This window comes from Rhea americana, unplaced genomic scaffold (genome assembly GCF_003343005.1).
Source record: "Rhea americana isolate MKP2758 unplaced genomic scaffold, rheAme1 scaffold_117, whole genome shotgun sequence".
Lineage (NCBI taxonomy): Eukaryota > Metazoa > Chordata > Aves > Rheiformes > Rheidae > Rhea > Rhea americana.
The window spans coordinates 2,647,628-2,675,200 of record NW_028185228.1 but is presented as its reverse complement, the minus strand read 5'-3'; the positions used below and the strand labels follow the sequence as shown (position 1 = coordinate 2,675,200).

The window sequence follows — 27,573 nt, the reverse complement described above, 5'->3', positions numbered from 1 at the left end:
GCAGCTCAATTCATTTCTTCTGCTCCATCCTGGCAGCCTTTGGGCTCTCTGTGCTGTGCCTGCTGCTGTACCTGTCTCAGCAGCCTGCTGCCTTTCATTATTCTCACAAGGACATGGCTAAAGGTCGATGAAAATAATTCCAGCACATAACCCATGTACAGAGTTCATCAGTCTCAGAATCATTTCCAAGATAGTCTCTGTACTTCCTATTTGATCTTATCCCAAATTATCACTGCTTTCATTATTTCAGTTTCTACTACTTCTTAATTTTCCTTTAGAAATGACTGTTTCTGTTTAAGTGGGTCATCTTCTGTTACATCTACATTTGTTTTGTTTTATTCTTCAAACAAGTCGTAGCTATAGAACATTTATTAAATGGTCTTTTATTAAAAGAAATGGTCTTAAAAATGGTTTTTAGAAATGGTCTTTTATTAATCTCTCTTTAATAAAAGGAATTTTCAGAACAGGAGAGCCACTGAATTTGCAAATACCATTTTGRTAACATAAATTGACAATAGTTGGATGTACAACTGCTAATAAAAAATTGCTTAGAAATTTTTTTCAGCAGCATGGAGAGGAATGTAAAAACAACAGGCGTAGCTACTGTTTCAGGCTAAGGAGGCACTGAGACAGCCCTTTCTGAGCTCACTGAAGTTACTGAAAACTGCTCCCTCCCATTTGCTCTTGCACTCATTGCAGACCCACTGGACCAGCTCAGGTGCACATAAACTGAGCTAAGCTGGGTGACTGCACAGTGAAACGGATCACAAAAATGCTCCCCCACTTTAYTGCCGGAGAGATGGTCATATGCAGGACTGAGTAACTTCCTAAATCTTGGATGACTACTTAGGTAACAGCTGGAAGGGAGTACATTAGTGCTCCCTTCATTTCAAGAAGAATGCTATCATAATTTTTTGTAATAAAGAAAGTGCAGTAACTGGGTGATTATCATTTATACAAGGCAGCTGTTAAGATAAGCACTTGTATCATTTTGCATATAAATATCACYAGTGAAAAACTGAAATCGTAAAAAAGGAAAGAATATTTGTTTTGCTTGGGTAGATATAAATTCCCATTCCATCTTACTTTAGTGTAAGATTGGCCTCTATCCTACAGCTATGTTCCAGGAGAGAAAGATGGAACCTGGAGAGAATTAAGGTGCATGCTGTTCTGAATTTAGAAAAATAAAGGGAATTGATTATATGTGAACGTTTGTGGCAGAAAGTGTAATATACATCATTAAAGGTAAAACACCAATTTGATGCAAAGCTATCATCACTGCAGTTCATTTGTACAAATGAAGTTTTGCGGTGGTTCCCCAAAGATGTTCTCATGCAGTACAGATACCTCCTAAAAGCTGTAGCAGCTGTTTGTGCTATTTATAACACTTTAGAAGCCAGAATTAGTGGTCATGGAGTTCGGTAATGCATAAGGAAGCTGGACTTTAAACCTAATTTCCAAGAGCGTGGAAGTTAGATTTATTCAGCTGCACTTCTAACAAATATTTCTCACTAATAGCATTTCTGTTCGACAGGGCAATAGACCCCAATAGATAGAAATGATGATTCAAAATCAAAATTACGAAGTCATTAAAAGTTTATTGGGATTTAAACTACCACATGGCCCAATTTTGATTTTTAATTTGTATGGGATCCTTTGATTTTGGTGARGATTAGAAACTATAGTTTGATTTTCTCAGATGTGTTTTGCTAAGTAAGAGACAAGTGAAAACCAGGAAACTGCAAGTGAGTTGCTAACAACAAGAAAGCTGCATGTGGCTCCTGTGCTTTTACCAGCCTGTAAGAAAGATCTAAAACCAAACACATACTTCCCAAATGATTGCTTTAAAGACAACAACTTACCCTATGTGGTGAAATGTGCAAGGATAGTCTACCCTTGCCCCGCATGAGTTTTGCCATAAATCACTACTTAGCTGTGCAGTCCATYCAGGAAGGCTCCCTTACACAGGACCACTCCGGTCAAGGAATAGAGCACTGCAATACACTTGCCACATCAAAATGATGATTCATTTGTTTTCCATATTCATTTATAAAGCAAGGGTCATCATAACAAGTGAAGGTCAAAAGCCTTATGAATATTCTCATTTACCTTCCCTAGCAGAGTTTCGTATGCTTTCGCTGACATTGAGCTCACAGATCTTTCACTGATAGGCAGCTGAACTGGCATAGCTATAGAAGCTGTTAGCACTGCAGGTTTGAAACACATGCTAAACCGGTGCTTTCTGTTCTGGCTGCCTCCCTTTACCGTCCTGACGCACAAGAACCTCAGATACCAAATACCAGACTGTGGGCCTCACACGTGCCTTCGAGGAAGCRTGCGCCTTCAGGAGTACGCTCCTCATGCAAGCACTTTCACATCGTGAGGCATTTTATATCCTCTGACCCTGTATAGTATAAATAACTATAATAAATAACTGCCTGCCCATTGGCAGCTGAGGCTTGCAGCCGGGAGGGTGCATGAACTTCCCTCACCTGTGCCCCTTCCTAATCTGTGTTTTACAGGAAWGAATCAACAGCAGCATTTTGCAGAAGCCTCTGGCTAGCTGGCAAGTGAAAGCAATGGGTACATTTGGCCCACTTTGCTTTACCTCCCCTAAGGTGATGGGGACACTCGTTTTTGTAGAGCCAGTTTCTTTCTTTAGATCTTTGGTGTRCATAGTTTAGGTGTCCTCCTCTACCCTCCATCCTGACTGTTGTCTTTTCTCAAATAATTTGACCTATTCAAAGTAAAATTAAATTTTCGGGGGATTTGAATGTGACTTCTACTGAGAGCAACCAAATGACAARTAGTTTTGAGCACAGCTTTAAGGACCCAGATGTTTGATTTATGCATCATAGAAAAGTCATGACAAATATCAGTATACTCTCCAGACACTCATCTGCCACTGTTTTCCCAAGGTAGACTTGCCTTTCCCAGTCATTCTTCCGATAACTGTAAAAAGTTACTGACATATAAACAAAAAGAAAGAAATGTCATATTATGGCTTTTCTTTTGATTTTTTTTCRGGTTCCTGTTTCAGAGCACATCAGAATCCAGACTAGGACACGAAGGCATAACCACTCCCACTAACTCCCACGTATTTTGGAATACGGGGGGGAAATCATCTCCAAGAGTTTATCATCCAGGGCATCTGTTCCTTGTCTGCAGCACGGACTGCAGAGCAGTAATCCAGAGACAGCTCTGTCTCACTGCACACGGAAAAAGGTAGCCTATAGAAAGTGCTAGTGATGTGCTTTATATATGTAGAGGCTGTCACAATTGGGGCAAAAATAGGTGTTTCTATTAAAGGAATAAAGATGTGAATTGAACACGGATTGAGTATTGAACCAAYATGCTGAAGTCAGGGGGAGACTTGCCATGATTTTAGGTGCTGGTTAGGACTCAGAGTCTGTTTTTTTATAAAGTTGAACTACTAGGGAATAATTCTGCCTTCAGGGAGGCATCGCTGAACCTTGAGAGGATGTACAGCCACTTAATCCTCCTTATATAGCCCATGCTGAACATGAAGGATATTGGCAGGCCTGATTTCCACATTGCAAACCCACATTCAGGAAGTTTATCTTTGAAAAATGGATGGAGCTTATCAATTTGTACATTTTTACCATTCCTGGACACAGAGATATGTGGGTTCTACATTAGAGTAGATAAAGAAGGTTAATTTTATTTCTGATCCCATGCTGTATACTATTAAGCTACATAACTTGTGCTAAGCATTATCTGCAGTGAAATAAACAAAAAATGACATTTCATGAGTTCTACTTTTATCAAGTTTAAAAAGATGTCTATAGCTGATTGGCAAGTTAACCTTATGCTTAAGACATACCTCCTTATGGATGTAGCACTTTCTTCTATCAGTAACTTGTGTAAGCAAGAGTGTTCTACTACTTTCAAGAAAAAATTCACAGCTGCAAAGAGAAAACCCTTCCTTTTTAATACCCAGGGTTATTATTACATACTGATAAATATTTCAAAATCTTGGAATATTTAAAATCTGCTCCAAACACTGAGGAATGAGCACTCCAGAAAAGCTTACTTTCAGCAACAGGAAACTGATTTTCAAAAACAAATCAGATCCCATTAAGGAGTCCTAAGTAAGAGTCTTCCCCTAAAAATCATGGCTATAAGTACCTGCAAAATTACTTACTAATTTTCAGGACGGGTGAATATCCAGTTCTGAAATATGAGGTGGCTCTAAGAACTTAGAGTGAATGACACAGTGTAGAAATCACCTTCTCTAATTAGGCTTTAATTTTAATTAAACAGTCAGAAGTTTTTGTAAACATCTGTTTTCTTCTGATCTTCAAATACTACATTAAGGAGTTGTGCATTTCTCTCGTAGGACTTAAAAATCAGTGGGAATATTTGTTTCTTCCAGTGCTTCATCTTGTTTTGTTTACTCTCTCTGTGGTATCTGTACGTATACCTTCTGAAAGCAAAAGAGGACCTGGGGATGACTTGAAAGGAGTTCCCTGCACAKAGTACCCTACCTCCCCTAAATTCTTCTTTGTGTGATGACAGGCTCATGAGCAATGCTTTTGCCTTAAAAACTACTTACCCTGCAAAGTACTGGCAACATCCCTACTTGCTGAAGCGAAGGAGAAAGCAATGGTTACAGCCGAGGTAGGGACAAGGAGGCAAACAAACTAGTTGTGAAGCTGGCAGAAGGTGATGAGGAGGTAGCGCTGCAAAGCCAGAGAAAGAAGAATGTGGCAGCAATGAGGTTTGGCTTCAAAAAGCCTGGGGGTAATGACACTATAGATGTCATTAAACTTCCCTTGGCCAGGATCTCTGTCACAGACCAATACCTGCAAATTCCTACACTTGCACAAATTTATAGTTTGCTTTCCATTACACATTATCTTAGCCCTTCYAATGTCCCCAGAACCACTAAGCAACCAACTGTGATTTTTTCCAAGACTGAACTTGTGTATGTATGTCATGCTGGTGTCTTRGAGCAATCCAAGGACAGTCTTTTAACGATTTCTACATGTCTGTGGCAAATCCACCCTGCACCTAAAAACTGGGTTCAACCTACAAGAATGATTGAAGGCTCCAGGAGGGAAGTAATAATGTGGAAAAGGTCATGAAGAAATTAAGGAAAGCAAAATCTCCCAAGAGCTATTAAGCACAAAGATACTGCATCTGTCTCAGGAAGTCCTTGAGCTGCTGAGGACTGAACAGTGGAGAACATACAGGGGGAAGTATTGTCATGTGTCCATAGTCTTTTTCCTAGGCACTTCTTATTGACTTCTCTCAGACGCAAGACACTACGAACTAGACAGCCAATGAACTTGATCCAGTACAACTGTTCTTATGCTCTGGAAGAAAAACGAAAAACTAAAAAAAATATAAAATACCCACAAATGAAATCCCTGCTATGTCAGTTCACCGCAAACAGAAAACTTCCCTCCCCTTCCATACCAAAGAGGAGTCCAAATCATTCAGTTAACATTGATTTAGGTAAATCCATTCCTTTTTGGACCACTAAGGAGTGGCACACCACAGCACACAGAAGTGTTTAGTTTGTTGTTTGCTGTCCAGTGCTGTGGCAAGGCAGAACATCAAGTTTCTAAAGAAGAGAAGATGTCAAAAAACATTTTCAGTTTTGATTTCCATCTCCAGAAGCTGGGTGTACAAGATCACCCCAGCCAGCCCTACAGCAAAACCCCCTCCTTGGGGGAAAGACACATTCCTCCTGTGGTAAAGAGAAGTCATATGGGTATGGTGATTTTGGAGAGGCAGAAAGCAGAATCTGGAAGTGGAAAAGTACAAGGGTATTTTGGGCTAATAAAACACTGCAGCTTTCAAGTGAAAATGGGAAAGGACCCTATTAACTGTTCATTCAGTTAGGCTTTTGATTGCAAAGAAGCATTACAGAATGAAAAAGAGCTCTAAAGATTGAAAAAGCTCAATCAGAGAAAGAGCTTAAGATTATCAATTTCATGTTCCTGTTGAAATTATGTGACCTCTCCACTTGTGCTGAACTCTGCTTGAACAGTAAAATGGAAAGTTTTGCAGAGTATGAAAAGATGAGCGTACAGCTTTTTCCATACTGATCATCCCTGAAACACTACAACTTGCTGCTGGTGGCTGCAGAAGCAGCCCTGCAGTGTTGCAGGTTGCCCTTCTGAAAGGGCAACAACAGGAGCAATCAATTCCCAAAGCAGCTCTTCAAAGCAGGGTGACACTGAGGAAATTTAAAAGTCAAATGCCCCAAAGAAACACCACCTGCTTTCCTGTCTATAGAAACATCACTGACATTGGGCAGTCAGGACATGACAATTTATGTGCTATACCCGCCATAAATAAAGCTATCAGCATAGATGTGAGAGCTGAAGTCAGCAGTTCCAAAACTAAATACCTCTTTAAAAAAACTATTATTAGAAGGAAAAGGGTATCAGGAGCCCAAATTCATATTAGCAGCAGCTTGTGGTTGCTTAACAATATTCAGGTCAGGCAACTAGCTGACACACTAGGGTTTGCCAAAGGTTGAATGGCATTTGGCAGGCGAGGGAGAAGGAGGTCCCAGGGACAGACCATAGAGCACGTCTGACCCCTTAAGGATGTGTAGAAGCAGGGGGACAGCCAGAAGAGGGGTCAAGGAGTTTTCTTCAGTCTTTGCTCTTGCAATATCCAGGCCAGACCCAGCTTTAGCGCAGGTGCTTCCCTGAGAGTGAGGACTCTTGGCTCTCCTTGGAACAAGAGCATCGCTACAAAGGCCAGGTGAGAAAAAGCAGGAACCATTAAGCCAGGGCTAATCTTTGCATGCTCCATAAAGCTTTATCCATAAAATATGCTTTTTACAAGTTCTTTGAAACAATTCTCTCTCCTCTCTGCAAGACTTCTTGGTGTTACCAGCTGAGGAATGCAACCGTTCAGCTCTTCCTTCACGAAAACACAGGATTTACATTTTCATGCAGCCAAAAAACCTAAAATGTGCAACTGATATTGGTGACAGAACTATGACCTTCATTATAAGTCTGAAGAGAAGCAAGTGTGTTTGAAAACTACTGTCCTGTGTCCATATTAATTGCTGAATCCACCACATATTACCGTGCTTCAAACATAAAGATTTTCTCCTCTCAAATTTGATGTCATTTTATCACTGCATTTTTTCCTCACTTTATCACTGCATCTTCACCTCACCTAAACTGTTCAGCACAAAAACCTAYTGTGTTAGCACGAGGAACTCTGTTGTGCAAGCTCTCCAATCACAGGACAGTTGCTAATGTTTCTTTCAACCTCACAGGCTGTGACTGACACCATGTCATTCCACAACAGGTATCACAATGATCAAACCTCAGATAAAACGATGGAAGGAAGCCTYGGCATGCCTTGTGCCAAGGAGGATATTACATTCGTGATGATCACTAAAGATCATCTTTGGATTTAGTGGGCTATGAAACCAAATCTCAGGCATTCTAATGGTATTCCCTCTTTTCTATCTGATATGTATACAATTTATATGTTGGGAGACTACTTACAAAGCTTTTAAGCAGTCTGTAAGTGAACAGAATTCTGTTCTTAATTCACCATTTATTATTTGTGGTCCATGTCTCTCTCAAACATGCACAGCATTAGCAAAAGTGATGGGATTTAAGAAAGAACATGTTTATGTACAGTCCACTTTATTCTTAATAGGATATTTATAACATGTATGAACCAGAAAGACATCTTGTAATTCTCTCTGTTCAGCACTGCTGAAGCCAAACCAGAATTACTGCATCCAGTTGCAGTCCCAATATCAACAAACTAGAAAGGAGGGTGGTCCATGGACCACCCAGTCACCTTCACTGGTGAGCTGGAACATGCGATGTGCAGGGAAAGGCCGAGGGAACTGGAATTGTTCAGCCTGAAGAAAGCCAGGCCAAAGGGGGAGGGGGCTTCACTGCAGTCTTCACTACCTAAAGCAGAGTTGCAGAAAACACGGAATTAGACTGTTCTCCAAGATGTATAAGAGAAGGACAAGAAGCAATGGGCACAAGTCACAGCAATGGAAATTTGATCTCTTCCCATCACACATTTCATTCATATTTTCAGGAAAAGTATGAATTCACTGGCTTATTCTGATCACAATTTTCATGTCAGTCCTTTAACTACTGCCACACTGTGCACAGGGATTTGTTCTGGATAGATATCAAGCACAAATTCAAAAAAACAAGCCACCTATATAAGCAATGCACGGATGGTAGAAAGAGGAGAAATTAAAATTAATGCATCCAATTTAGATTCAGACCTAATGCTAACTGAAAAAAGAGTCCATTTGGAGACAGAGACATAATTTAGTACCTTGCAGTTGATGGTTATCAGCCTCCTCAACTGCAAGTAAGAGGCAGGTGAGGAGCTCTGGTAATCGTATTCACTAATATTCTTTGAAACTTTTCCACAAGACTTCTTCATTGAAAACCTGTGTTTCATTGAAAGCAAAAGAGTTCATAAAATAGATTGTTTTCTAGCTATCTCCACCACTGACTATTACTCAGAGGCACAACCATCAATTCAGCTACAGTTCTCAAAATCACTTGTTTTGGTTTTGCACTACCCATTCTGCAGTCCATGCAGGATATTTACCACTAACTGAGGTAGGAGGAGAGATAGGCCAACAGCAAGCGCTTTGAAATGCCTTCTTCACTTACTTCCAATCCACAGCTGGAAACAAATACTACAGACCCAAAGGGCTGCTGATAGGGCAGAATACAGTCCTCCACTTACAGAGGAAGAGGAGGATAGTGCTAGTAACAAGTGGCAGATAACAAAGGGGRGTCAGAAGCATCCAAGAGCTATTCACTATAGCTGAGCTGGAAAGGGTAGAGCCAACTGAGGAGGAATTTTAGAAAAGCCATCAGTAGTGCAGTGAGAAGGAGCGTTACAGTCTCCCGCTGGAATGAGGGATGGGTAGTAGCCAACAGTAAGGAGATCTAGAAAAATAACTGGAAAGACTTGTCTTTTAGCTCCCTAGGAGGCAGTCGGTATCCTGAAGAGATACTGACACCAGGAACAGAAGGAGGCAAAACCCTAAGTTTTGGAAGGAGGTATTCACTTATGCTTACTACTACTTAAGGAAAAAAAATGGATTGAATACAAACTCTGCAGTGACTAAAAGCCTTTGGATAAATTCTCTCTCTCTCTTTCTCTTTCTCTCTCTATATGCATACATATATGTATATAAACACACACTGTATATATTGTATGCAATCAGTATGTATTATATATAATAATATATATGATTTGAAAGTTGTGACAGACCTGGGAGATTATGATGTTCCTAAAGCAGTTTGGCTTCTAGAAACCTTGTCCACTGAGCATCTCCTCAGCTGAAGAACTATCCAAAYGAACAAGAGTAAGAACTCCAGCTGAAGCACACTGTTGTAAAGGTCATAAGGCTAACCGAGTAGCTTCCACTTTTAAGAAAGGTGATCTAGGAATAGTACCATATGTGACAATACTCTAGGACATCTATAAATGCTGGAACGTTCATTTTTGTAGCTCCATGTGCTACGTGCCATGCAGATTTGACTCCTAAGGGAAATGCATGGTCCTTAGTGCAAGCTAGTGCAATTTCTAATGATACCTYTGCACAGAATTCACCAGCAACATATGTGGTAGAAGACATACACTGGAGATAGAGTGAAGAGAGAGACTCACGCAGCTTTACAGAAACAGGTAGACATGCATATTTCATCTAATCACCCTTGGCGCACAGGGTGGTGTCACCAGAGAAGTAGCAGAGCCAGTGTACCACTGTGCTGTCTTTAGGAGGCTGCTGTAGCTGGGCACCATTTAAAACAGATTCTCTGAAATAATGGCAGAAGCCAAACTGGCCTCTCTCTACCCTCAAGCTCAAAAAGGCAGATAGACAGCAAAATGAACCTTCACCTTCAAGTCCTGAGTGGTCCGTTCCTTAGCCCTTGATGAACTGTGAGTCTAAGCTGGCTAAAAGCATCTCATGAGGCATAAAACTATTCCTGAAACAGCTGCTAAGTTCTTCAAAAGATGCACTGCTTCCAAAGGAATGCATAAAAGACCTGATAGAAATACTACTGCACAGAGCAGAACAGATCTCACATAAATAAAGGATCTCATGGCATAGTCCTCAAAGTTTCCTGCATTCAGACATATTCCTTTCAGGATTTTATTCAACAGAAGAAAATTCTTCATATATAGCAATTCAAGCAGGCCCATTCCCACTAAAGTGTGTGAAAGCTCTATAACCAAATTCTTGTACAAGATATTCAGCTTTCTTTCACTAATTGTTGTTATTAAATATTTACTTTTCTAGAGAATTCTTAGGGCAGTGTGAAGAAGAGGAGACAATAGGTTTTTAGCAGTAGTATCACATCTGCTATAAGTACCAGAGTTACTCTTCCCCAATACAAATATGAGTTAGACTTCTGTGCTTAACGCCGAGGCTCTCCCTACCATGGATTTTTCTTAGAATGCATCGATCATCCAGTCTTATACTGTCCGCTCAGGTTTTGTGCTCACCAGATTTCATAAGCTAATATTTGCTTCTGCATAGATGAGCATTTTAAACACATCTGGGAGCTGACCATGTAAATGTACATATGAAAATTGTGTCTGTACAAAGAAGCAACATTTACAAATAAACTAYTCTCCTGTAAGTGCAGTCTTTTCAAGTACAGAACTGGAGGCTGAAAAAAATGATACTAGATATCAAAAATTGACATAGAAAAAAAAATTAGTAAAAGGACAATGAACTGAAAATTCACAATGTCTTCTACCAATGCAAGCAGAACTTATATATGAAATTGTAAATAACTATATTAAAAAAAACACACAGAATATGCTAATAGCTTTCTTGAGATTTCCTGAAGCAAGAAAAGATGCTGAACCTATATAGCTAGAAGAGCTGTATTTATTAGACTGTGGTTTCAGGTTGCTTATTAAAAGTGACCTGAAATAGTTCAATGGAAATGATTGTAGGGAAAAATAAATTGAGGGAATAATAGAGTACTGTCAGTGTGATGGCAGAACACTTGCACTGTGCAGAATGTTTTACTTCTGTGCCACAAAATGTTCCTGGGATCATAAACTTCTTCACAAAACAATGATTTTCCATTATCACCCACTTGGCACAACTGTACCCATGGTACATCACTCATTTGCCTCATTAAAGAAAATAAATTCCTCAGTCTTTCAAGAATCTTTCTTGGTGACACTGTTGTGTGTTCTGAATTTTGAAGGCTTTGTTTCACAACTTAGAAGGTAACATTTTCCCATTTTATTTTCAGAAATGTTACAAGATATAGATGGCAATCTGAAATTTCTTAGTGAGGACACACATGCATTAGTGGTCTGCTTTATAAGATCTCAAGTCTGCAAAAGCATTTGTGAACAACATGTTCTTTTTTTGAGATTGGAAACAGCATTGCTGGTCTCTGTTTTCCTTCTCCAGTATTTAAAAAAAAAAAGAAAAAAAAAGCTCAAGGCAAACAGGTGAAAGTGAAAGTCTCTCAGGTCTAAGTGCACTATCCTCCATATACTGTAAAGCCAACGAGAAAAAACAAGAGTACAATAAACAAGCTAGAGACCCATTAAAAACCTGCCCGGTACTTCACAGATCCCCCGATGAAATGAAGACTTCTAATCAAAGGATCTTGCTTTCCAACAGGCAGGAGTGCACACTCTAATGCCTTGGGGACATTTCCTATGCATTATGTCACGTACCAAGGAGGGCTCCCACTACTCAGCCACAGCTTGGAAGGGTCTGTGAGGTGGTACAACCTAAACTATGGCAGAGATAACTTCCTCAACCATGTGCTAGATGCAGATCATCAGCAGACTGGAAATCAGGTCAAAGACTCGTGCAACAAGGAAAAGCTGGCAAGAGCTCTCTGCCTTAGGTGCCACCAAGCAGAGGAGGAGCATGAGGCCGAAGTCAACTGTGTGGATGCTCAATGGGTGACACACAACGAGCAGGAGATAAATAATTGCAGACCTTTCTCCCCATATCCCATGCTCTTGGATGTGGAAAATGAGGTACTTATTTCCTGTTGCGGGGTAACATCCARATATTTTTGAGTAACTAAAAGCTCATGTGCGTGTGGGACAGAGGAATCTCCTCTGCCACCAGATGCTCAGCCTTGGGCCCAGGAGGTCTGGAGGCAGCAGGTGCTGCTTGCCAGCAACTGCCCTCACTGAGCARTGGGGAGAGGCCACTAAGTGCCAGCTGCCAAAACCAAGTGCCATAGTAAAATTATTCACTGTTGCTCATCTGGAGACCAGGCAAAAGGTAACAAGTCAAAGATGGATCTGTGAAGTGCACTGTGCCCTGAGACTGCTTTGATAAGGCAGTTAAACTCATCTCTTCAAGGCTGCTCCTCAGTAGATATTTTATCCTTCTTGATGGGATTCTGGTACCATTTCTTACTCACTTTAATACTTAATTTTACAAGTCAATAGTCTCAGGACTAAAAGGAAAATTAAATCTAAACTTAAAGAAATCTTCACATGAAGAGACAGAACTAGTTGGGGTACCATAAGAAAGTAACCTGATGAAWGGATGAAGGGAGTAGGAGTTAGAAAATTAGCTAAACTGGTCCCTTTTAATTAGAAGAGATTAGGCCTGGAGAGTCAGGTGGTGACCTCAAGGTGACCATCCTACTCAAGGCCTGGTATTCTGAAAAGTTCTGCTTATATTGGTTAGAAAGAATAGAGTCTACATTTGGGATTTGTTGAAGCCCATTCTGGATTAATTGCTGCTCTCACTAATCTAACCCAGAGATATAAACACTGAGCACAGATCAAAAAATCTAGAGGATATGTGAAAAAAGTCTTTCCAAAATCAAATGGTGATGGAGAAAAGGAAGGGTTTAACTTAATTTCTGAATTAAAAGTAACCAGTTTAGTGTAGCAACAAAAGGTCTTTTGATCTGTTTTATTTTTTAATTTGAATTGTTCACCAATATAAAGTTCTGTATCAGTTCCTACATATCTCAATAGGCATCTCTGAYTTGAAGCAAGGATTAATGACAAATCTGTGACACCCTAGATCTTTAACAATGGCAAGTTAGTAGATAGGAAAAGGGCAGGCACATCTGATCACTGAAATTACCTGTTCTTCAGCTTCCCATGTTAGATTACTGGTTTTGCTTCTGGAATATGGATCAACTTTGTATGTATAGCATTGTATTAAATATTCTGTCTAGAAATAGCACTCTGTAACATCAAATTTCTTCCTGAATTGTGGAGAAGAGATTAAGAGTGCTCACTACGAAAATAGAAGGGAGGAAGCCTGATAYAGTACAATTCAGTACTACATCTGTAGTACAAAATAATGCCAAAAAGTACAATTTTATTCAGCCTTCTTCTGAAATATTGAAGATACTTTAATAAACCTTATTAAATCCAAGCAATTGCACCACTCTCAGYGCTAAACTATTGAAGACAGAGCAATCCTTCTGTGAGAAATTTATGGCCAGAGGAAATGTTCTAACCTTGGTATTTTTATAGTGTCCATACATTTTTTAACAGAGGACAGGGAAGYCCAAGATTTCAAAGACTTACTCAAAGTGTCCCCTACCTTGAAGAAGGAAATAGCCTGCACTGGGACACTTGCCATAGCTCCCAAACCACATGATTACATTTAGGTACAACTGTTGCCACTAAGGCACATTAATTGAGTCCGCCAAAGTTCTCCTGATTAGAGAGGGAAAGTGAGACACCTGATTAGGTTCATCCTACCCATTTCAGTTATAAAACAAGCCTYGAGTGTTGTCCATGTCCCAGTACTCCTGTTCGCTGCTAGTCCTCTTCAAAGCAGTACTGACAGAATAAACAGAAGAAAAATAAACCATCCGTAAAAGCAAAGTGGACAATAAACATAACTTTTCAAAAGGGGCAATACAGTCATTGCATGCTGGGCAGCTGAAATCCTTGGTGTCCCCTCCCCTCCTTTCCGCCCAAACAAGGTGCCTCGCACCGCAGGGCTCCCCGAGACGCCTTGCTCAGGAGCAGCGCGATGATCTCCTGGAAGAGCAACACTGCCTCTCCGTGCCACAAGCAAAAGCACGGCAGAAACGCAATTGCGCGTAAAACCTTCACCCTTTGATAAGCAGATTTYTTCTCAGGCAATCCAGAAGACTAACTTGATTTTCGGGGGCTTTTTGCTATTGTGAAGCACTCCCATCATATTAGGCCTCCATGTGCCAACAATTACTTCTTTTCAAAGCTCAGTCTGTGCTAACTGACCTTTTACTTCACTTCTCCACTCTGTGTGATGAACTGCTGTTGTCAAAGCCATCATACAAAGCCGCAAGGCTAAACAGCACAGAACAAGTGCTTCTCTTGCCCTTTCTGTGGTCTGCAGAACTTATCTCCTGAGCAGCTTGTTGGCCTCTCATGGCAGCAGTGTTTCCCATTTTCATGGAATCTGCCCTCTTGCTATTTGCTTTTCCAGMATACCACAACCTGCAGAAAAATGTTCAAATGAACATCCCACAAGCTCAGCTCCTGAAATTAAAAATGCAGGCAGCTCATGAGCTACTTCCCTAACAATTTGTAACCGAATGTAGCATTATCTGAGGAAAAAATAAGCCATTTTTTTGTTCCTCYAATTTAGAAAATGAAAGTACAATATTTCCTCCAGAAAGCAGATGCCAGAGAATTAGTGATACTTTTTTTCTGGCACTTTATTCACAGTTTAAACATACAGTTTGGAGTCTCAATAAATGGTTATTGAATGTTTATCACAGTTAAGCTCTGTTTTTATCTAAAGAAGTATCATTTCAGATGTCACAGTTCACCAACAAATACTAAGAAGCATGTTAATGCAGGGCAGCATTTCTCTTTGGAACGACAACTCCAAAGCTGTTACTGGAAATGCCTTTTTCTCTGGAGTGGCAGCCTTCCATGTAATTAACAATATAACACATTACTGTAGTTCGTCTGCAGCTTCCATTTGCAAACAAAATGGTACTAATCTCTCTCAAATCCGAGTGTCTGTCTTCTCAGCTTCCCCTCCCCCTTCCCCTTCCTTCTGAAATTCAAAGTCACAAATATAAAAGAAAATGTGCAAAGACACTTTCTGAAGAGATGCAGAATGGAGAACAGCGTGTCTGCTAYGTTCCTCACTCAGAAAAGCCTATGTACCTTTTAGATGCTCCATTCCATATGCTTATTTTGTTAATAATTTTTGAAACTCACACACCGATAGCAGACATTCACACTGTAATATTCCCTCYTCAGTTTAAGGACTTCGCCCCACCAAAGATTCGCTCCTCTGAACAATCCCAGAACAGCTCCAAACACACAGAAGATAAGAGTACTCAGAGTACTCACTGTGCTGCCTGTCGTTCTCCTGCTGAAACTGCGCAAGYGCCTTTCCAAAAACAGGAGGCTGTTTTTAGACCCCATGCTGCCTGTAGTTTTGCATCTTTCCCCTCATCACATCCCACTTAGAGATGAAGCATCTATACTCATGCTTTTGAGCCCCTACACTCTCTCTCCTGAGATCAGGCCTTTAAAAGGTCTCTATTAAAAGAGCATGTCTCTGTGTCTCCTTTCAAGGCTTTGCCTAAAAATATATGGAAGGTCAACRGATACCAGAAAATCAGAACAACACCTTATTCTGTACAGATTTTGTTTAGTTGCTTAGACTGGTTAATTTTTTGATGGAGCAGTTTGGGATGACATGGAAAGGAATGAAACTAGGGCCATCTATCAGCTCACCTCCTATGTTATTTGTAATTTTTACCTGTTGGAAATTTCAACAACTTTTTTCATACACAGTGAATTCTGGTATAAATGCAAAGTTACAGCCATTCCAATCAGCTTACCAGCATCCCATCAACAAAGGTTGAAGGTCTTGCTTTTCAGCAACAGAGCTTTTCCTCTTAAGAGGACAACAGGATTAAGTACCTTTCCCCTAGGTTCATCACTCTTTTAACACCACCTTTACCTTCCTTTTATACCTCAGATCCACTCCTTCTGCRCGGAATAATGGCATGAGCTTTGGAACATATTGAGTGTATCAGTATTTATTTACTCTTGGGTGAGAGTTCCTTTGACCCAATAGATTGGAACCAGTTCCTGTTTAACAAYACATATCCCACTTTGGGAGGAATTTAATGTCAAATGTTAATTACATCTCACGTTCAAAGGGGTCCTGCTTTTTTAAGTCTAAATTGCCGGACTGCCTCATTTGTTATATGTGCAATTAAATGATCGGCTGCCATTTACACATCAAATGTCTCACATCAGATGCAAGCTGAAATTGTCAGTCCCACTTTTCTTGATTTATAAAATATTGACACTGGAAAGATTTAACAAGAAAACTGAGATTTCAGGAAATGTCCTTCATTGCAGAGAATATAATACCRGCTGTTATCTCTGTTCTCCAGTTCTCCCACCAGGTATAGTACAGGAACAAATGCATTCATTCCTACCATGACCAAGACAGGTCTACACAAAGGTCTGGCTTGGAAATCTCTGCATTTTAGTGGTTTAAATCAAACGGAGCCAAGACATATATTACATTGGGAGACAGAGAAGTTGTGTAATACTAAATCTGAATTAATCTTTTCTAAAATATGCTTTGCTCCATCTCCAGTCTTGCATTTCCCTAAGTTTTAGCCAACAGATTTCTAAAAAAAAAAAAAAAGTACAGCAATGAGACACAAAAATAAACAAATACAGGACCCTTGCATTTCAGAATGTATGCTTAGGAAGCTTATGGTTAGAATATTAGARCATTTACAGTAAGAATGATGAAGTAATTAAATATATTTAAAATGTTCCTCTTTTTTAAAAAAACACATCTCTGAATCTTATCCTTCAGTTCTCCCAGAGTGTATATTTTTATTTAATTCTAAGCCATGAACTTCAAGTTCTAGCTTTTCTATAAATTTAAAAAACAAGTAACCTTTAAGATCATTAGGGTGTGAATCTTTAATTGATATTTTTTGGAAGTCAGAATCAAGAGGCAGACATGGCAGACGTCACACCATGTGAACTTGCAAAATAGGTCAGCTGGGTAAATTTGTTCAGCTTTCTTCTACACTCTTTAGATGCTTTACCAATTACTACTTCTCTTTAAAGGGGACTCCAAATTCATCTGTTCTCTCCTTTATATGACATATTTTAACTCTTTACAAAGGCTGGTTTGTTAACCAGTCACTTAATTAGTGCAGTGGATAAACAGCTGAATGTTTTATGATTTCCATTCAAGACAGCTAGTTTTCTGTAATGAGATTCAATTTCCAATGCATGAGTTGTTATAGTTCACTCAAAACAAGCGTTTGTCTCTACTTAAAYGCAAATATGGCAAGTAGTTTCACATTTGGAGTGATTTTAATAATCAGTACAGTTTAGTGAATTAATATTTATTTATTTCCCAAACTTGCTAGAAAAGGAAACTTCCAAAACAGTAAACTGACTCTATTGGAATGAATAGAAACACATCAGCCTATTTACTTCCTGAAGCACATCATCCTATTTCCTCTGTTTTACTTCTAAACATTACTTCCAGCTACATATAGTAGTGAGAATGTGGAAGTAAAGAGGGCACATAAAAGTGAGTTAATCCATTAATAAAAGGAACTGCACGGGGAGCGGGCACATTCTCTTCAAAAAGAAGAAATAAAACTAYCGATTCATAGCAGCCTCTTCCTCCCAGCAAGCCCTCTTCCCGCCGGCATCGGGCTCCGACTCCACGCTACGAGTCCTCCATGTTCAAGTGAACAGCTCACAGCCACATCGGTAAAAGAGCGTTTCCAGCCGTAAGCGGGAGAGGGACTTGATTTATTATGCAGCTCAATTCCTTTCACAACAGCAGCTTTCCAGCAAACAAATGAAAGTTCAAGGGGAAAGGGGATAAAAAAAGAAATAAATTCCTCCAACCCTCTCATGCTCATCTTCTTAAGCTGTTTTAAGCTCTCCCGAGGTAAACAGCAAGCGCTTTTAGTGACAGTTTCTGAGTAATGCCAGGAAAGAGTGAGGGGGTGGCTGAAAGCACCGTTGTCTTGTTAATGCAAACTCTCTCTTACGCTGCTCAGAGAACAAGTGTTCAATCACCGCTTATGAAGCAACTTTGACAACAGTGAGAGGAGCTTTTTGCTTGGTGTTTGCTTAAGTGAGAGCCTATCTGTTTTAGAAGCAATTGCTTTTATTTTACTTCAAGGCAAAGAAAAAATAGGAGCAGCCCACAGTCTTAATAAACAAATTGGTGAATGACTGCCTTCTCTGGAGACTTCATTATTCCGAGGTTTCACMGCACTCCAGTTCTTCTGAGCAGACATTTAAAGAGAACATAGGAACGGTGGTGTAGAATTTCTAATATTTCAGGTTTTCAGGAAGAAAAACAAAAAAGATGTATTAAAGAACCCCTGYCCCTGCTGAGGCACTCTGCTTTAAAACCTCGACATCATATCGTTATAAATGATGCCTACTTACAGGAAAGCAATAGGATTAGATTTTCATTTTTGAACACTGAACAAATATAACATGCTAACACTGAAGCAGAACAGGTGTTTACAGAACCCCTTGCTTACTYGTAATACCATATTGTGCCTTGGAGAAAGCTTTTCTTAGGCAACAAAAGCTGCAGCTAACTGAATCAGACTGGAAGACTGAAACAGAACACACGCAGAATGCTTATAAATGATTTTACCTAACTGATTTTTTATGAATTTGCAATCATATTTAAAATAGATTATACTAGCTTTTTTTGTTTGTTTGTTTGTTTTGTTTTTTTAAAGATCGGGATGACCAACCACTATGCTATTGCAAGCATCTATTTATTATTTATTATTAAGTGTTGTCATTGGCTTTGTTCTAGTCTGGAAAATAAGGGCCCCTCCTCCCTGCTATATTTCATGCACAACTGGCAACAAGAACCTAACAGCAACTTTTCTAAAGCTCAGCCTTGAACTTAGGGATATAGGATCACGGGATAATTCAGGCTGGAAGGGAGCTCAGGRGGTCTCTGGTGCGGCCCCTGCTCAAGCCAGCTCAGTTGCGTGGTCAGACSCGGCTGCTCAGGGCTGTGTCCAGTCCAGTCTGCAAAACCTCTGAGGATGGAGCCAGCACAACCTCTCTGGACAACTGGTTCCACTGCTGGCCTGTCCTCATGGGAAAAAGTCTTGTCCATACATTCTGTCTATACTCTGCGCATTTTTGCTTATGCCCACTGTGTCTCATTCTCCTGCCTAGCGCCGTTGAGAAGAGCATGGCTTCATTGCCTGGACCACCTCCCTGTGGGTACGGGAAGGCCCCTACAGCCATCTCTCGCAGACTGACCCACCCCCAGTCCCTCGGCCTCCCCACATGGGGCYATGGCTCCAGCCCTAGATCTTGACATTCCACAAAACTGTTTCTTCCCTAAAGGAACGTGCATTTTATTTTACATGGGAATAGGTAAAAAGTGCAGCAAACTGACACTCCTTGTGAACTCCATGACATCATCTGTGCTCTTTGCTTCAGGGATGGAGATGCACTCCTGTGTCCCTGCAAGGCTCTTCTGCAGGCTGGAGAATAGCTACATCAGTGTGTCATCTCRTCTTCCAACTGGACAAAACTTTACAGACTACAAAGTGGATTGACTAGATTAACCTCTAGACCCTGCATGACTTAAAGAAACATGGCTTCTTGAGATTTTTTGCTTTCCTTCTTTTCTATCTGAAAACAAAAATAATGTGCTAAAATAGGATTTTATTCACCTGAAAGTATTTTAAGTGTTTGAACATTCAGTACAATAGGTGCGATTCAGTTAGTAATCAAATCTGATTTCTTTAAGCAAGATTAATTTGGATAAAGAATGATAAGGTATTKAGCAAGGCCAAATGAACAACCAAAGGAGATCTAGAAACCTACTCCCTTGTTCAGCTCAGGGAACATGTCTCCTAGTATCAAAATCTCCAAGGGTCTTTTTTTCTGCACATGTTTCACTCCAGGTTTTAATATTAAAATATTGGTTTTGCACCTGCATTTAATTCAAACTTAATTGAGAATGAGGGAAAAAAGTAGTTAATTCACGTAATTTATTCCATCAATTAATTTCATGCATCAAAACAGCTTTCAAAATCAAAGACAAACTAACAGATAGAGGAAGAAATAAAACTTGAATACAACTAACAAAAAATAAACCATTCAGATCTCCAAACACAGAAGTTAATGAACAGCAAACAACACCTGTATCATGGATGCTCAAATCTTGCTCTGTTTTTTTCATYAGATAAATCTTTCATCCTCTGTGATAGCATCCCAATTAATCTCTGCAAGATCTGGCAACAGAAGCACAGGGCTATGTTCTGTTCCTCAATTCCAGAGAATTTGGTTTCCCTAAAAATGGAACAGTTTATCAAGCCAGTCCTCCAGATTTTTACTCTTACAGAAGCTGAAAAACTTCAGCACTCCCATTGAATCCTGGCTTTAAATTAAACTGAAGAACCATATGATTGCTTAAAGTCTTGTCATATCATCTGCTAAATCTAACACAACTATTTGCAGCTGGCCAAGCCCTGAGAAATATAAAGATACACTTCACTTTTAAGCATGCTTGGTACCACAGGGGAAATTCCAGCTACAGGTAAAATACTGTTCTGTCCACTCAGACAGAACTTTTAGATATTTTCCTTTCTTCTGCTTCCTTTATTCTTCATATCAAACTAAAACCTACCCATAACAGACAAAAGAGACCTTCTAAGYTCTCCATACAGCCCAAATCTTATCAACACTGTTTAACAGAAACRCTTTTAAGGACTGCAAAGTTCAGCTTTGGTGTTACAAATTGCTTCTGAACAAAACATGCCACATATTGCCCAAGAATTAAAGCTGTTGTTGATGGGGCAGAGGGAGGACATATATTCAGTTGATGTTAATTTTGGGGGTATCACAGAACACTTTCATTAGTTAGTATGAACTTCAGGTTCTGCCTGAGCAGATACTCTGTAATGAAGAAATCCTAAATACCAGGGCTGAGGTTCTCAGCTGGASTTGCACAAAAAACACATGACTCAAAACCAGGCAAAAGCAAGTTTAAAGGAGGTGTCAAGCCTGAACGAAAGGRAACACTTCGTCCAGCTGGAGTCATGTGCAGTCGCATGGATTTTATTAACACCTGTCTGCTGTCTCAATCTCAGCTTCAGTCACTACACTTCATACAGAATCACGAGATAGCACACTTCAGTTATTTACTTTTGTGTAGTTATTTATTATTTAGTGATATATTATAAATCTGTATTAAAATACAGGAAATTCATTTATTTTCTGTAGTGCATATGTATATACTCTCATCTATGCAGATTCTGAGTAAATATTCCCTATGATGACTCCAAGTGGTTTCCTACTCTGTGTATGTTATGTCACAGCAAAAATTTATATGCTTTAATGCAATACTGTCCTGAAGGAACAGTAGAGAGAACTAATGCTATTTAAGGTTCTGGGCGCACAAACTGAAACTTCCTTCCTGGTCTTCCTCATTTTCATTTTTCTTAGTTCCTTTTCTTTTAAGACCTATCCCACAGGCACTGCTGAAAGTTTTGAATTCATAATTAACAAAAAATACTGTGAAGAGCATCTTAGCGGTCTACCCTTTAACAATTCAATCTGCTCCATMCAGAGACCTAAAGGCATTTGGTTTTGCCTTGTAAAAATGCTTTGCTGGCATACTCTAGTGATGTTCATTTTAATGCTTGTTTCTAGTGACCTGCTAGCTTCTCATTAAACAAACATAGTTGCATTATGTTAAGTTAATCCTGATTCCAAGTCAGGGATTTTGACTCAAGAGGGGGCCACATCCACTCAAAAGGAGTTGAATGAAGTATTTCTTCCATGGGCATTTCTGTAACTCCACAGCTGCATTGCTAAATGTATTTTCAGGTTACTCAGGAGCCTGTTGACAAATCTGTGGWTTCCTCACAGAACTCTGTCAAATGGGTTTCAAAGGTAATTAAAAAAGGCTAACAGAAGGTTGTTCAGCCTATTTACCTATGAAGGCTAAAAAGCAGCATAAATTACTCACCTGTTTTACATCAGCAGCTGTTTAGATTTGCAAACATAAACAGCATTGTCTACTGCAAACCCACTTCACCTTCCTCTTTCCATGGAATACACAGGTAGGAAGGGGAAGGTTATGCCTTAGCCAATAGAGAGAAAAAAATAATGCTTTGTGAACCTTAGATATGCTGCAAATACTGCYAATCTGGATTAAAATATAAACAAAGAAGGAAGCACTCCTTGATATGCAATTGCTTCCCTGGGATTCTCCAAAGAGCAGCACAGCAAAATGATTGATTCTTATTAATTAAGAACTGTGTCCTTGCAGCACGACCTAGCACAGAATTATCAGTATCTCTGAGGTCCGCAGGGAAAAAATTACACTACATATTAAAGAAACCACACGGTATAAAAGCTTCTGCTGTATACATTCAGCACTCRTAACGCTTTGGCAAACTACCTAGCACTATCCTAGCCAGCTATCTCCTGTCTAAATGCTTTACCCAGGGTGTCTCTGACACAGCTCCACATGCAAAGATGACCCTAGGGGTAGATGTTCTCCCATGCACAGTGGAAATCTCACTGATTTGGTAAAATCGTTGTCTCCCTTTGCCGATACTATTTTTGTAGGCAGACGTGCTGCGTTGGTTGCAGCTGAGCCAAGTTAAAGGCTATTGCTCTCAGCCCAGCTGCTTGCTTTCACATCCAAACCCTCTCTCCTGGCCTGCAGACATGGGGCTCCTGCCCTCAGCCTGGTTTGCTTTCTCCAGCAGATGTTACTGCCCTTCTCAGACTTGCCAGTATGACTGCATGTGTTTTCACACCCTACCAGATCTGTCAAAATGATTCAAGTTAAGTGCTTTTACTGGCACGGATTTTTAAGATCCTTTGGATCCATTTTGACTGAAGCAGACTGGGTAGCACCTACACATGCTGCTCTGCATGTGTTTCAGAGAGCACAGTAACTGTGCTCGATGGAAGGAGGAGGAAAAACAGCTGTGGCAGTAGCTGCTTAAACCAGTTGAGAGGCAACCAGAACAGTGTGTCTGGTCACAGCTTAAAAGGTGAGTGGAGCACGCTGTACAGCTTTACAGGACAACTGCTAGAAACTCTTGCTCCTTGTAAAGGAGAAACAAGGTGCTACATCTCCATCTAAGTGCAAGAAAATGAAGCAAAGTGAGATACTACATGAGCATATGTTTTTGTTCCCAGAGAAAAAGACATGTTTATGGGCCTCATTCCTCCTCTTGCTAGTATCAACCAGGAGGATAAAGTCAAATTTAATCACTACACAAGCAYGGCTAATAGCCTGTATTTAGTGCAGAATACAGATTATTTTTATGAAATGGTTTAAATATTATATAAAAGAGAGTTTAATACAACTTTAATGCAGATGAATAAAAATAAATTAACATTAACCACTAACCACTTAAGTAAATTGGTTTAATAGACATATATATGTTCATACTCAGCCAGTGACCAGCTGATATGATTTCTACAACAGCAGAAAGCTAGGAAGTGAGTTTACTATACTATTAAAGTAAAAATARATAAATAAATAGATAAATGAATGAAATAAATATAATAAAAATTCTAAAAATATTTTTAAAAATTCAAAAAAATCCCTAAGCCGTTATCTATGGAAGTGTTGAAAAAGAAGAGAAAGAGAAGCACTGTGTTGGTATTGATTTTCAAAAGAAAGAAAGGAGCAAGGAAAGACAATTACCCATAAATATCCCATAAATATAGCCCTTAACCTTAGTTATGTAACAGAACAAATACCAAAAACAATAGTCACTGTTTAAAAGACAATAAAACCAACATGTATTTATAAAGGCTGGATAAACTCAAAATGCCTTTTCCTATTTCCCCTTTGTTGTCTTTCCCCTATCCCAACACACAGAGCGTGACAGCATTATTTTGTGACAAGAAAGCAGAAGAGGAAGTTTGGAAGGCAGCTGTAACTAGAAGCAGTAGTGACAGCTGAAAACAAATCAGAGGCAAATCACAAACTTGTAAATAATAGGGAGAAATCCACTGTAGCAGAATGTAAATTTTACAGTGTCCCCTTTATTTTATTTTTTTCTCGGCACAAACTTTTGAATAGTGAATCATAGAATGATAAGGTTGGAAGGGACCTTATCATTCTATGATTCACTATTCAAATGTTTGTGCCGAGAAAAAATTAAAAAAAAAGCTATCAACTTGGTATTTCAAAGCATTGAATTATGGGATATGAAAGCAACAGGTTAGCCTGTGAAGCTGAGGAACAGCAGCATTTATATACTCTCTCATTACCAGAAACAGCTCTGACAAATTAGAGTTTATTTTGAGCTGACTCTGGGGGAGAAGAGGCATGATCAAAACCTCCAAGTCTGCACTCCCAAGGAGCAGAGAAATTGAAAAATATAATCACCAAGCTTGTGAGTAGTAGAYGGTAGGAAACTTGGCATCATATGGAGCACCCCCATGAGTTTTCTGATGTATAATAAGTTGAACGCTTGCTACAGCTCTTCCCTCAGTGGGGACATCAACAGCATCTCTCTCATCTCCTTGGCCACCAACAGACATGAGGTCTGTACAAATTTCAGAGCTTTGCGATCTCTTCTCTTCTATTTAAATTGGGTGAAACTGATCCCCAAGGGTAAAAAGTTWAAAAAGAGAGGAACTATTAGACAGAGAGTATGATTATTTAGGTTTTAGCTCCGTGGGAAAACAGGTCAAGAAAGAAGATATTGAGGGAAGAGGGTAAGAAATGACTTTCAGAAATCTCAAATGAAAAAGATTTCTAAAAGCAGAATTATTGTTAAATCAAGTACAAAAGACATTGTTTCATGTGTGGAAAGCCAGATTTTGCAGCTTTTCTCAAACAGATCATTCCTGATCTTCTAGGATTTTTACTAAGTTGTATTCTTAGGTCGTAATGAAAGTCCGAATGATCTCTATGTCCTTGTAAAAATCTAAATGCCAGAATCCCTATTCATTTCAGCRCTGATGTTTGTCTGTCCAAATACTTGTATCAGAAAAGATGGCCTGGTTATATTTTTGTACTTCTCCCCTTCCAGTGCAGGTAGCCGAGCAGGGAACAAAACAATCCCATGGGTCTGAATGACCAGATCAGATGCCAAACAGCAGAAGAAATAAAGTCATCAGCAACCAGGCTGTTTTTTACAGTCTTCAGGGCAGGTCTGATAATGCTTTTGTGCTACTTTGTTCCCCAGAATGCCACAGMTTTATTACATTATCTTCTGAAGATAAGTCATGGCCTGAGATAATTCGAATAGGAGTTGAGTCAACATGATACAGTGATAATTGCTGGCATTTGACAAATCCAAAGTAATATACTGATAACTCATTTCACTGTAAGCTAACTGTATTGCTCAATTCTAAACCCTCGATTGTTTCACTACTCACAAAATTGCTTAAGTAAAGAAAATAAGGAATGTCTTAAGAAGACTTGTAGTGAGTGAAGACTCTTTGGCCACCAAGACATGGAGAGAGTACAGAAATTTCCCTCACTTTCCCCCCAAAGCCAGTCAAGAAGGAGCTGTGTCCAGGGAGCTAAGTTAGGTCTTGGAGCATCTTCAACAGACAGACAAACCAATAAAGTCCAGTAGAAAACCCTGTAGGTATTAAGGGAATGTACAGTCTCCATGAGAGTAATCTGTGAGTTGATGGATGAAAAGTCCACATAGAATTCCTCACTAATTTTCTCTTCAGGATTATATATATATATTATATCCAAGAAAACAGGTGAGTTCTGAATGATTTGTTGATAACATTCACTATAATGATAGAAAATACAATTTGGACAGATAAATAAATGGATGCAAGGGAACAATTTTGCACTCCCCAGCAGATTGACAACATGACCCTACTGTGTGTTTCTATCTCTCTGTTTTACAACTTGCATCAGTATTTTTAAATTTGTCATGATTTTTTGAAGCTCATGTATATTTTTATGGCATACTGGTGCATGTTATGTTTCTTTGCTTGAACCTGTTAGTGTTGAGACATGTCTAAGCTGAAATAAAGTGGACTGGTCCACTGGGTATGCACCCTAGTTCAACAGAATGCATTTCCAAACCCATCTATAGATCTAAACCTTCCTTCTTATGGTACAGTAAAGTCATTGCTTTCAGAAGTTCTTTGGATATTTCTGGGAAGTTTCAGTTTATATCACTTTGATATAAGCAGTTTTTATTAACCACAGTGCAACATTTTGTGAATATCATACCACAGACATTCCAGTGAATTGGTTCACTTTTCCCCAAGGAATATATCAACTGAAATAAACAAAACAAAACAAAACAACAACAACAAAAAAAAAGCAAGCAGATCATCTTCATCTTTAAGACATCTTCAGTAAGGAAAGTAATCAATGAAAATCATGATCTTTAGTTTTCAGAGTCTCTGATCTATTTAAATGTTTCATCCAAACTGCTTTTTACTAKCTACAAAAGATGATGAAGTTATATTGTATAAGTCAACATGCTCTGAATATGTTCACATTCATAATTCCTGTATGAAGCCAGGCACCAAAGGAGGCTAGGATTTTATTGGAATGACTAAAGTTTCATTATTGTTCAAAATCCAAACCTTTAAGAATTGAGTGCATCTCTMCTAATGAGGCAAACAGCATGTGTAGATCACTTTGTGTAACATTTCAGGAGTATTTTGAATACTATTTTACTTCTTCCTTCTATAAAAAGCACTTGCCTGCTTTTCCAGGACTACAAGAAACTTTTAGCAAATGCAGAGGAGTATCCCTCATAACCGAATTAGGAAAAGACTGTCCTACTTGTGAATAATTGAAATACAAGGACACTTCTTGCAATCACGGCAAGATGAAACTCAGTATTGTATTTCAATTGATTTTCCAGGACCATCTTTTGCTTCAGCAAACTACATGTTAGTTCTTCCATTATACTGTCCATGCAACTTTAATTCTGGACTTCATGCACATAACCTATTTTTCAGAAATTTATTTTAATGTTACTAACCAGTAATACTATGTAAATAAAGCAGACGTTTGTAWATAAAGCAGACATTTTTACTCTCTAATTTTCTATGTTCTTGCAACTTATTGACAACAGAAACATGATTTGAGAAAGGAGACATAGATAAAAATTGCAGCTGGAGCAGTTCTGATTGCTTTTGCAATCAGGTTGCGTTTAAAAAAAAAAAAAAATCATGCTGGTTTTCTTCCTGATGAGGCATAATCCGTTTATGACACCTATGATCATTTTCTCTGAACACTTCTTGAAGTTTAACGTATTAACCCGATCAATCAATCGCACCRTGCTATGAAGGAAAGTGAGGCGCAGAGATTACACGACTTACCGTGGCTACACAGAGCATTCGGGACCCAGCAGGGCGTCAGTCCCGAAGTCCCCAGGAGCACCCCGATAGCAAACCTCACCTTTCCTCTCCTGCAGCATCTTCCTGCCSCAGGAACGTCTCATCTCGTGAACGTACCTGACCGGAGACGCTACCCGCAGGGACGCCCGGAGCGCGGCACAGCCTCTCGGACCCCCGACCTGCCGCTCTGCAAATTTACTTTTCTTCCCGGGCTGAGCAAATCCCGACTCCCACGCG

General features: G+C 39.4%; 1 protein-coding gene across 3 annotated transcripts in view; it reads right to left on the bottom strand.

Moving 5' to 3' along the window:
* PKIB (cAMP-dependent protein kinase inhibitor beta) overlaps positions 1–27,567 on the bottom strand; it is a 61,185-nt gene extending 33,618 nt beyond the window's left edge. The window contains exon 1 of one of the 3 annotated variants that reach the window (XM_085318403.1): positions 27,454–27,567. The gene's annotated coding sequence lies outside the window, so the exon portion shown is untranslated. Of the gene's footprint in view, positions 1–27,318; positions 27,433–27,453 lie in introns of those variants that run through there. The other 2 variants (XM_085318414.1, XM_085318408.1) reach the window with 2 other exon arrangements.
* Between the last annotated feature and the right edge of the window lie 6 nt (positions 27,568–27,573).